Source organism: Apodemus sylvaticus, chromosome 1 (genome assembly GCF_947179515.1).
Source record: "Apodemus sylvaticus chromosome 1, mApoSyl1.1, whole genome shotgun sequence".
Lineage (NCBI taxonomy): Eukaryota > Metazoa > Chordata > Mammalia > Rodentia > Muridae > Apodemus > Apodemus sylvaticus.
In genome coordinates this window covers 74,128,217-74,140,460 of record NC_067472.1, presented here as the reverse complement: position 1 = coordinate 74,140,460, position 12,244 = coordinate 74,128,217, and the positions used below count along the sequence as shown (strand labels likewise).

Sequence of the window (12,244 nt, the reverse complement as noted above, 5' to 3'; positions counted from 1 at the left end):
GGGAGAGTATGGAGGGAGGAAAGGGAAAGGAGAAATGTAATTAAGTTAAAATCTAAAAAAAAGAAAGAAAAAAGAGCTAGAAGGATAGCTTGGTGGCTAAGAGCACTAGCTGTTCATCCAGGGGGCTCAGTTCCCAGCACCCCAGATGGTGGCTTACAACCATCTGTCTGTAACAACTCCAGTTCTAGAGGATCTGACATCCTTTCCCTCCTTAACTAGCACCAAGCATGTATATGATGCACAAACTTCCAAGCAGGCAAAACATCCATACTCATAATTTTTTTTTAAAAAGTGTCTGTTATATCTTGTTCTAGAAATCCTAGCTAATGCAGTAGGATAAGAAAAGAGAAAGATATATTTCTAGGAAGGAAGAAAAAACAAATCTTTTTGTTCACAGGTGATATAATTGTGTAGCTATTTCTTTATAATTGAAACATTTGTTCCTTGGGAGGAAAGAGGCTAAGACTCAGAATGACCAGAAAGTCTTGAGTCTTAAGATCCACAAGGACCCTCTCCAAAGGCTATATAAGCAGTAAACAATTAGGGAGAGATAAGATTCCTTATTGGAGCTGTTGTCTGGGGAACTCTAGAGATGCAGCTTTGTCACCTGTGCTGGGGGTGAAGTTTGTAGATAATGCAGCTACCCCAAAAGTCACCCATGTTCTTTTAAGTAGCCCCAATAAACTCACTGCTTCATCAAGCTAGACTTTTAGATTTGTTTTTTGTTTTGTTTTTCTCTGCTGCTGGTGTTCTTCTGGGTGAATACGCATCTGTTTATGTCTCCTCAGAAAAATCACAATACAATCTGTGTAGATTAAAGGAATCAATGACACAAACTCTCGGGAAGATATGTGATGTTAGTGAGGCTGCAGGACAAGCAGTTAACATCTGCAGGTCAGTCTCTTATACACCACCAAGGAACAAGTGGGATCTGAAGTTTTAAAAAGTAATGTTATTTACACTAATACTCCTTAAAATGAAGTAGATGTAAATCTAACAAAATATGTGCTAGATCTATAATAGAAAAACTGCATAACATTGATGAATGAAAGAAGCAAATTAAATGGAGATATATTGTATGTCCATGGGCAAAATGACTCCGTATTATCAAGATACTAGCTCTTCTAAAATTACTGTAGCTATAGACTCAATACAATCCTTATCCAATTCCCCAGAAAGCTAATTTATAGCTATTATCAAGTGAATCCTACAGTTTATGTGAGAGAGGCAAAGTAATTAGAGTAAGCAAAACAGTACTGAAGGGTCAGGGGAACACTAAAGAGTTACCCAACCTCAAGACTCAACTGTAAAGCTACAGTGACCATGTGAGTAAAGTATCAGAGAACTGGCAAAGAGGGCAAAGTTCAGAGCCCCAAAATAGACCCAGATAAGTATTGCAAAATGGCCAATAGCAAAGAAACAGAGTTGATAACAATGAATCAATGATAGCTTTTCTAACTACAACTGGAATAAAACAACCAAACATTCACATAAAAAAAAGGACAGACTATATCTGTCACAAAACTTAAATCATAGAATTAAATCTAAAATACAAATGTGAAATACCCAGAAGAAAAGCCAGATGACCTTGGATTTGCTAATGACATTTTTTCATTTATTATTTATTTCAGTATGTGCTATGAACACACACACACACACACACACACAGATGCACCTGCACATGCATGCACACACACAAATGAGCATGCCATGGCCAGTCATGTGGATCCCTGAGTGTGAACACAGGCTGTCAAGCTAGAAGCCAAGCACATTCACCCAATAAGCCATCTCACTGGACTGCTGAATATAACACGTCAGACATGACCTGTTGTGCTTTAGGTCTTAAATGTCTCCTACTAAGTGCTCTTGGAAGTTTGTAGAACCATGAACATGGGTGTGGGTCCTAATAAAAGGTCTTCAGGTCCTTAGGAGTATTCCCTGGAAGGGGAACTCTAGTTCCTTTATCTTCTTCCATTTCTCCTGGCTCACCATGAGGAATCAAATGAACAACTCCCTGGGATATCTATCTCCATTATAGTATACTGCCTCTCCCCAGTTCCAAAAGAAGCAGGGTAAAAAGAAAAAAAAAAAAAGTGGACGGAAACCTCTGAAATCAAAACGAACTGTCTCTGAAAGTTGACCATATCAAGTGTTGCCGTAGTTATAGGAAGCTGAGTAGCATGTGACCCATGAAAGACTCAAGAGCCTGAAATGAAGGCTCTGCCCTGCAGAAGACATAGTTGAGAGAATAAACAGGCAAACCACAAAGATGTTTTCCAAGAATCTTTATCCGTACTGGACAAGGTAATATTCAGCAAGAGGAAAAGAACCAAATTTAAAAGTGGGCTCAGGGTCTGCATAGCTCAAATGGTTAAGGATGATTGTTGTTCTGATGGAGGACTTGAGATGAGCTCCCAGCACCCACCATTGGGGAGCTCACAGCCCCCAAACTATAGAGGCTCTGATATTCTCTTCTGGCCTCTGAATACCCACATACACAGTACACCACACACACACACACACACACACACACACACACCTCACAACCTCCAAACTATAGAGGCTCTGATAATCTCTTCTGGCCTCTGACTATCCACATACACAATACACACCACACACACACACACACACACACACACACACACACACACACACACACAAATAATAAAAATAAAAGGTGGACCCAAACTTTAAGAGGATCCTCAGCAAAGGAGAATTACAGATGGCAAATGAACATATGGAAGTCTGCTCCACGTTAGATGCTGTCTGGGAAATGCAAACCCCTACTATATACTCACCACAGAACACTACACATGCCTGGAACTACCGTGAGTTGGAAGCAACCAGGGCTTTTGTTCTTTGCTGGTGGGACTGTAAGGCAGCTCACCACACTGGAAGGCACATTGGCTATTTCTTAGAAAATAAAGCATGCCATTACTAAGCAATCTGGCAATCACACTTCCTAGTACTTACCCAATGGAACTGGAAAAAAAAGTGAGTTTGGCCACAAACACCTGCATGTAGATGTTTACAGTGGCTTTATTCATAATTGCAAAAATTCGAAGCAACCAAGGTACTGATCAACAAGTCAATTGGTAAGTAAATGATAACCTAGCCAGAGTGGAGAATCATCCCACACAGAACTGAAATGAATTGTCTCAGGAGGATGGGGCGTTTGGCCTGGCCACAAGTTGACTGAAGAAACTGACCACAAGCTCTGGGCTCCAAGGCTCTCTTTTCCTCCTGAGGTCGGCCTTCTAATGTTCAATTGTGCGGAGTCTGCATGAGCCATGGGGCCCTTCCTTGCTCAGGACTCCATTAACAGGTGATGAACTTTCCCCCGATCTAGTACTGAGGACTTACCAAAGGAGTGATCCTTGGAGCTGCCAGCCCTCTATAGGCACGTGGGACCTGGGCTTGGCTTCCAAGTCCTGTGTACAGTGCCTGCCAAACATGTGGTATTTCATGCAGAAGGCTACTGGAAACCTCAATCTTGCATTGACATTGAGATTGAGACTTGGCCCGCATCACCCAACCATGGTGATGTCCAGGTCTGACTCTGCATTGAGCTGTTTGAGAAGGCAGGGAAAGGCATGAGTAGTTGGGTAAAATGATATCATGTCTGTTCTTTGGGCCCCAGGGTACTTGCTTTAAGCTTCAGGGACATTCTGAGGCCAACCCAGGTCCAGTGAGCACAGGAGCAACCATAGCTACACACACACATACACACACACACACACACACACACACACACACACACACCACCCAGGGTAGCAGCCATCAGTTCCTGCCTGCTCTTCTTACTAACCAGCATGGTACCTGAAGCCCTCCTGCTACTTCCATCACAGGAAGAATTCAGTAGCCAACTGCCTCAGGTTTTACACTGGGACACAAGCTGGTGGTAGCTTAGATCTTAGGCCTCCTCACCATGGTGTTCCTCTAGCTGTGAGCTTTCTGCTGGACTCACCCCACCCTCCCCTTCCATGTGGTGATTTGATCACTGTGGTGCTTACCCTTGCTCCATCTCCCTTCTCCTCATGTCTACCCTTCAGTTGTCATCCCCTATCCTAAATACCCAGGGATTTGTACTCATTTTTCAAGTTGAATAAAATAGTTTAAAAATTTTCAAAAAGAAACAAACTATCAATCCATGGAAAGATATAATAAAGCAAAATAATCGCAGAATACCCACTGGATAGAGCAACATAGGATTGGAATCTTGGTGATGACATTTGGAAAAAGGCAGAATTACAGTGGGGAAAAGACTAGTGGGTTCCAGGAGATAAGGGAGAGAAAGATGAGCTGTGGGTTGGAAAAGAAGCTGTTTTGTGAGACGTGGTAATGATGAATCACTTGTCCAAGCCCACAGGACACCGGCCACCAAGTGCTGACACTAATGTGACCTATGAACTTCAGAAGTAAGTGTGCCAACAGAGGCTGATGGGTGGTGTGTGTGTGTGTGTGTGTGTGTGTGTGTGTGTGTGAGAGAGAGAGAGAGAGAGAGAGAGAGAGAGAGAGAGAGAGAGAGATCTATATCTACCTCTGAAGTTTGCTGTGAACCTAAAATCTCTCTCTCTCTCTCTCTCTCTCTCTCTCTCTCTCTCTCTCTCTCTCTCTCTCTCTCTCTCTCTCTTTGGTTTTTCAAGACAAGGTCTCACTGTGTATCCCTGGCTATCCTAGAACTCACTTTGTAGACCAAGTTGATCTTGAACTTAAAGATCTGCCTGCCTCTGTTCCCACCTCCCTTTTTCAAGTCATGACTGGTGGTTCTTTCATTACCAATGCTGTTTTGGGGGATAAATAGACTTTCTTCTTTCTAAACAGTCAATGTATTTATTTGTTTGTTTGAGGCTAGAGAGGTGGCTCAGTGGATTCTCGCCTGCACAGCACCTTACGACTGTCCATAACTCCAGTTCCCATGAGTCCTATGCCCTCTGCTGACCTCCCCAGGCACTAGGCACACACATGGTACATAGGCACACATACGATCAAAATACTCAAAAAATAAATTAAATAAATCTGTTAAAAGTTAAGTAGTTGGGGCTGGAGAGATGGCTAAGCAGTTAAGAGTGCCGACTGTTCTTCTGAAGGTCATGAGTTCAAATCCCAGCAACCACATGATGGCTCACAACCATCCTTATTGAGATGTGATGCCCTCTTCTGGGGTGTCTGAAGACAGCTACAGCGAGTGAGCAAGCAGGACTGGAGTAAGAAGAAAAAGTATCTGAAGACAGCTACAATGTACATTCATATAATAAATTAAATCTTTTTTCTAAAAAATTAAGTAGTTAATTAAAAGCTATATTTCTTAAAAATATTTGTTGCTGAATCTAAAAAGTTTGGTTTTTTTTTATCTGTTTAGTCACAGCTAAGACTCTGGAATGGTCATATGCTATTTCTTCTTGCTAATACATAGTACTGGAATAATTAGGTCATAGCATTTTTTTGAGATTTTATGTATTTTTTATTTTATGTGTATTAGTGTTTGCCTAAATGTATGTCTGTGCAATATGTGCATGCAATTCCCATAGAGGCCAAAAGAGGGTATAAGATTCCCCTGGAACTGGAGTTACAGAAGATTGTGGGTGCTGGGAATTGAAGCTGGGTCCCCTCGAAGAGCAGCAAGTGTTCTTAACCATTGAGCCATCTCTCTAGCTTCTGAAATGATTTTTTTCATACAATACATTTTGATCCTATTCTTTCCTCTCACTGAACTCCTCTCAAATCCTCCCCACCTCCTATCCACCCAACTTCATGTTCTTTCTCTATCCAAGAAAAGAAAAGAGAAACAACAACAAAATTCGACAAACCAAAAAGAAAAGAAAATTAATAAAACAAAAAATATAAAAACAAAACAAAAAGTTCAGACACACACATACGTATTTCGGCCCAGGAATCAGCTCCCAAACTACCCAAACACTGATCTCAGTCAGACAGGGTTAGTTTATTGAGCATACACCCTAGGACTGACCGACCAGGGCCATGGTCCAGACTCAGAAACTGAACCATGACTCTGAGTTAAGACCCTACAGCGTTTTTAAACCCAAAATTTACAAACATCTGTGCCAAGGTACTTTACCAATCAGGATTTAGGGACAGGGGATTTCCTTAGGAACATGTCTTTGTTGTACACTTATCCTGCTCCCACTGGTTGGGGTATTCAACTGTGGTAGGGGACTTCCCTTGTCTAACATTCATGTCTTAACTTGCCAACCAGGATGTCAATTACCAACGTGCATGTCTCTCTCTGCCAAGTAGTATATCAGTTCCCAGGGAACTACTACTCAAAATTGAAGACTTAATCCTAATAGTTTCTTATATCTCTTATGTTGGGGGCCATCCCTGTGGAAGCTTATACCATAAAAGCACACAGGTGCAGGAAGTGCTGTTAGGTGGTTGTTTCGTGTCCAAGCTTATTGTAAGTTACTATACAAAACAGTTCTATGTACTTCCATCATGATTGGTTTCCAAGGGCACAGAACATAATAGAATATGTAATCAATCTTGGCATTAGAAAGTTTCCTAGTAATATCAGAAACATATGAGAAAGTTTTCTTATAATGGCAGACTAGTTAGGTAACTGTTACCTAGGCCTCAACATTTTACCTAGGACCTAACAACACAGACATAAACATAGAATCTGTTTTGCACTAGCCAATCAACCACTCCTGGGCCTGCAGCCTGCCCTGAGGTATGGTTGAAATACCCAATGTTACTGCACGAAGGGAAAACTGATTTTCTCTTCCCCATCAGATATCAACTGCAAATCTTGGTTAGGGGTTGGACTACTCAGTGCTGGGATTATGTCTGGCTGGACCCATGCAGATCTTGTTTGCGTTCTCATCATCTCTGTGAGTTCATGTGTGTGTCAGTTCTGCTGGGTCTGGAAGATGCTGTTTCCCTGAGTCATCCACCCCCTCTGGCTCTTACGGTCTTTCTGAATCCTTTCCCCATAGATCCTGAGCCTTGAGGAGGGGGACTCAATAAAGGCACCCCATTTAGGACCGAATGCTCCAAAGTCTCTCACTCTCACTATATTGCCCAGTTGTGGGCCCCTGTGTTAGTTCCCGTGCACTACAGGAGGCAGCTTCTCTGATGAGGGCCGAGCTGGCAGGTACTGGTCTATACAGTACAGCAGAATGTCAGTAGAAGCCGTTCCATTGCTGTGCTCTTTAGCAGAGCAATACTTGTAGGTTCCCCTATAGGCCAATGAACTGGTCTGTCTTGGCCACATCAGCAGCACAAGGTATGGGTTCCATCTCTTACCTTGAGTAGGCCTTAAATTCATGCAAAAGTGGTTGGTTAATCCCATAGCATGTGTGCCATTATTACCCCAGGATATAAAGTCAGGTCTTTGTTATACATTGCAGAATTTGTAGGCAAGTGAAATTGATGATTATTTTCTCCTCTGGTAACATGCAATGCTACCATAAATATTCCAGAACCATAAATGTTAGTCATCATGAAGCGTTTAGTTAATTTAAAAGCTATATTCCTTAAATGCCTTTGTTACTGTGTTTTTGTATAGATTGCTATTTCCTCACTTAAGAATTGGCTTCTGCTCAAAATAAACAAGTTACAATTCACAGACCACAGGAAGCTCAAGAAGAAGGAGGACTGAAGTGGGGGTGCTTGGGTTCCTCTGAGAAAGGGATCAAAATACTCACAGGAACAATAATGGAGACAAAGTGTGGAGCAGAGACTGAAGGAAAGGCCACCCAGAGACTGCCCTACCTGGGGATCCATCTTACAAACAGTCACCAAACCCCGACAATATTATGGACAAAAAGAAGTACATGCCAAAAGGAGCCTGTTATGGTTGTCTCAGGAGCGGCACTGCCAGAGCCTTAAACATACAGAGTCAGATGCTAGCAGCCAACCATTGGACTGAGCATGGGGTCCCCAATGGAGGAGTTGGAGGGCAGACTGGAGGAGCTGAAGGGGTTTACAGCCCCATGGGAAGAACAATGAGGTCAGCCACCCAGACGCCCCAGGACTCCCAGGGACTAAACCATCAATCAAGGGGTACACATGGTTCCAGCCAAAAATGTGGCAGAGGAATGAATGCCTTGTCAGGCATCAGTGGGCAGAGAGGTCCTTGGTCCTGTGAAGGCTCAATGGATGCCCCAACAAAGGGAAATCGAGGGGGGAAGGGGAAGTGGGTCAGTTGGAGGGGCAAAAACTTGAAGGCAGGGGGTGGGAGGAGGGGTTGAGGGTTTTCGGGGAGGGGGAACCTGGAAAGGTTTCAGCATTTGAAATGTAAATGAAGATTATATTCAATAAAAAAAATAAATTGGCTTCTGCCAGGCAAGGTATACATACCTTTACTCTCACCCCTTGGGAGACAGAGGAAGGCAAACTGAGTTTGAGGAAGGCAAAGTCTTTGAGCTTGAGGCCAGCCTGGTCTACTTAGTGAGTGAGCCCTGAGCCAGCCAGGGGTTCTGGGGAAAGTGGGTGAGGGGAGTTCCTGACATAAGAAATGCTAACTAGGTTCCACCCACCCTTGAGGGCTCTGGGGTATGTACGAGACATATATGTGTATGGCAGAAATACATTCCTGTTCTCAAGCCTAGAGTTTAGGTTAAAGAGCAGAGAGGAGGTGGAGGCACTAGCCCTTCCCCGCGAGTTTGTCCCTAAAGCCATCTGATGCTCTCTGGAGTGGGATGAAGGTAACCCTAGGAAAATAGCCAGACTTTATTTTTCTTGACAAATGAAATATGAAGTAAGCCCAGAAGCTTCCAAGTGTGGGCAAAGAGAAGCCTTACCTGCGGCTTCTCTCCCAGGTAAGAAATCTTAAGAAAAAGCAAAAGAACAACCTCAGAAAACAAGCTGGGGCCTCATTACATCCAGCAACACTGCCCCGCCCCGGGAAGACAAGAAAGGCGCTCAAAGGGAAGATCCCCAGCTGCCCTCACTGGAGAAACATGATGGACGTGGGAGCGGCAGCTACAGAATACAGGATACACCAGAGAGGGACAGAGAACTTTGCCTCTGCTGAGCTTGGTGCACTGGGTGCTGGGTAGAAGAAGAACAGAATTCCTCAGGAGGAGAAAGATGAAAGATGGTGCATGTGGGAGAATTAAAGTCAGGAGGATTGTGAGACTTTGTTTTATCTTGTTCTCTGTTTTTCAAGATAGGGTTTCTGTGTGCAAAAGTCCTGGCTGTTCTAGAACTCACTTCATAGACCAGGCTAGCCTCAAACTCAGAGATCCACCTATCCCTGCCTCCTATGGGATGAAATTAAAGGTATATACCACCATGCCAGCCCAAAGGCTGTGAGACTTTTGAAATTAGGATTACATTTTTTCCTAGCCGGAAAACACACACACACACACACACACACACACATTAGAATTAGGAACAAGAAGAGGGAGAAAACGTTAGAATCCTGAAAGCTTTGGGGGGATAAGAGAAAGAGTTCTTTCTCCAATCCCTGCCCATCTAGGCATCCCAAATAGCTAAGACCTTATCCTGAGAAAGCCCATGTAGTTACGGGTTCACTAGACAAGAGCTGCCTCCAGCTCCTTTCCTAAGGATGGAGGGTAGATTCCTTGTGAGTTATCGCTTCCCAGAGACCCCATTATATTACACCAGGGCATCTAGGCTTCAGCCTATGGGTTTAGATGGATGAAAATATTGTGACTACAGCAGTGGCTACTTGCTTGATCTCTGTAAGGTCGGATTTTTCTGAAATGCAAAGTGGATGCAGTGGTAATACTGATGCCCACCTCAAAGGATCACTGCGAGACGTTACCAGGCCCACACTCAGACGTCAGTGAACAGCAAGTTGGGACCACCAGGTGGGTCTCCTGACACGGTATCCAATGTTCTTGACTCCTAAAGTCAAACCAACTGCTAGTAAGTAGGTTAGAAAGTAAATCTGAATAACTTCAGAAATCCCACTTTTCCTCAAATTACAGAACTCCCTTGGGGAGTAAAATTCCTAGACTTAGGCCTAGGTTGACCATCAGGCAGAGCCTCTCTGTGCAGGCAACAGGAAGTGTTGATGGTGTTTGAATATTTTGTTTTATTCTAAGGTGATGGGCATGACTCGTGGGCCAGTCAACGCACAGAGGACACACCCAGGGCAAAGAAAAGTGCCCAGCTGACCTCTGGGGACTGCTTTCATTTTTTCAGAAAGCCTCTCAGGTTAAACAAGGGCAGGAGCCAAGGTGCTGAAAGGTGGGCTGGGTCCTCTGCTTTCCCTGGGAGGGGCTTACTCTCCTTCTGTTCTGTTGCATAAAATCTGAGCTCCATGTCCTCTGAGACCTTGCAAGGCTATGGTTTTTTGTTTGTTTGTTTTGAGACAGGGTTTCTCTGTATAGCCCTGGCTGTCCTGGAACTCACTCTGTAGACCAGGCTGGCCTCGAACTCAGAAATCCACCTGCCTCTGCCTCCCAGAGTGCTGGGATTACAGGCGTGCACTCCCACTGCCTGGCTACAAGGCTATGTTTTAAGCAGGACTTTCAATCAAGTTGTTAGGAGTGTGAGGACCCAGACAGACATCTGCCTGGAGGAGACAGACAGACAGGCCCACATGTGCACACACACAAACACACATATACTTTGTCTTTTCTCTCAGCATTCTTCTCCAATTCAAAGATCTACAGGGTTTCTTTTTATCCCCTGGTATATTTCTCTGTCTCAAATGTGCTCACCTCATTTACAACACCTTCAAAATGAACGAACGAAGCCTAATGAATAGTTAAAGGCCTGATTAGAAATAGGTGTCCGGCCTTGTTTCTCTCCTAAACTGGTTGATTTATGCCTTGTTGTGATTTTTTTTTTAAAGACACAAAACTACTAATTTATGTGTGAAAAGGACATTGAATTAATCCTGAAGATCCCAGCAGCCTTTAAAGATCCGATTCATATGTTGGGCTCGTTTAAAACTTGCATTGGAAATTAAGGTGGAATAAAGCCCTTTAATTTGAAAAGTGCATCCACAGTGGCTGTCCCTAGGATGTCTGCAGGGTCATTATTCAGAAAGGTTAAGGAGGGACTTTATTTTTTTATATTCACTATGTATTTCCCAGTTACAGCTCACCATGGTGCATTTCAACTTATAAAAGGAAGGAGATAAAAAGAGGGGGAGGGGAGCTCTTTCTTCACTCCCCACTTAATTTCCTCGCCTCCGCCAGTCCCAGCTTAATGAATGTAATTGCTACCTTTGATGAAAATACTATTATCAAGATCACACATTACATTGGAAAACAGTTTTTCTTTAAACACAGCTACTGCAGTCTCTAATTATGCATGTAACAAGTGTCTCCCGAACAAAAGATCATGTTGTGTACAATTGCTAGGAATTGGAGCAAGGCGAATTTGAACAAAGGACAGATTAGATTTGCTCCCTGCTCCACAAAGCCCATCCCTCTGATTAATTTCCTGCAAAACCTAAAACAATTCTCTTAAAAGGCACTCACCCCCTCTCTCCAGAATGATCCATATGCCATTTGGGTCTTTCTATAGGATGATAATGGCCCCAGATTTGAACCCACATTAGAAAATAAGAAAGGGCTTTTATGAACTTCCTCTTTCATATGCAAATGAGCACAAGCTCTTGCGGGATAATGAGCCCCCCACCCACCCAAAAGTGACTTTCTCAGTGGCCATAAAAGAGCTCACTGGTAGGGGAAGGTCTATGTTGAGCATATTCAACCCAATTATTTTATTAGTTTTAAGAAATGAAACATCTTTATAAAAATACTGTATCTGGTGAGACTGACCGCAGCTTTGGCAAGGCAGCCTTTGAGAGAAGACACCTTCTTGACTCATGAACGGCATACTTAAGGTTTTAGGGAACACTGGGTTTTAACTGTGCCTGCGTTGAGTGAACAATGGGGCAGACTGAACAAGTTCTTCCTGGTCTCTATTTTATCCTTATCAATTGTGGAAACAGGCCACTTCCTCAGAGCGGCTTCCTCATGTTACCCACACCCAGAAGGAAAAGCCAAGTTAGTGTCTGGTTAGGCCTGTCTAAGAGGTGTCTTCCTCAGAAGGCCAATGTCAAGGCCTGGCCCTCAGGTGGTGGATCCAGTCCCTAAGCAGTAACCGGATCCCGGATCCCGAGGACTCTGGCCTAAGAGATGAATGTTCTTACTGGGGTGTGCATCCCTGAGGGCATGCCTGACTTCTTCTTTGTCTGTTTCTCAGCCCAGTGTGCCCTTTCACAATAATGCCTGAGCCCAGAGACATGAAGCCAAATAACTACAGACTAATCTCTCGCAGACAATGAGCTAAA

The 12,244-nt window shown here is 43.6% G+C and overlaps 1 pseudogene; it reads left to right on the top strand.

Annotated features, from left to right (window-relative positions):
- Window positions 1–3,290: 3,290 nt before the first annotated feature.
- LOC127679243 (motile sperm domain-containing protein 3-like) lies at window positions 3,291–3,943 on the top strand (annotated as a pseudogene).
- The last annotated feature ends 8,301 nt before the right edge of the window (window positions 3,944–12,244 follow it).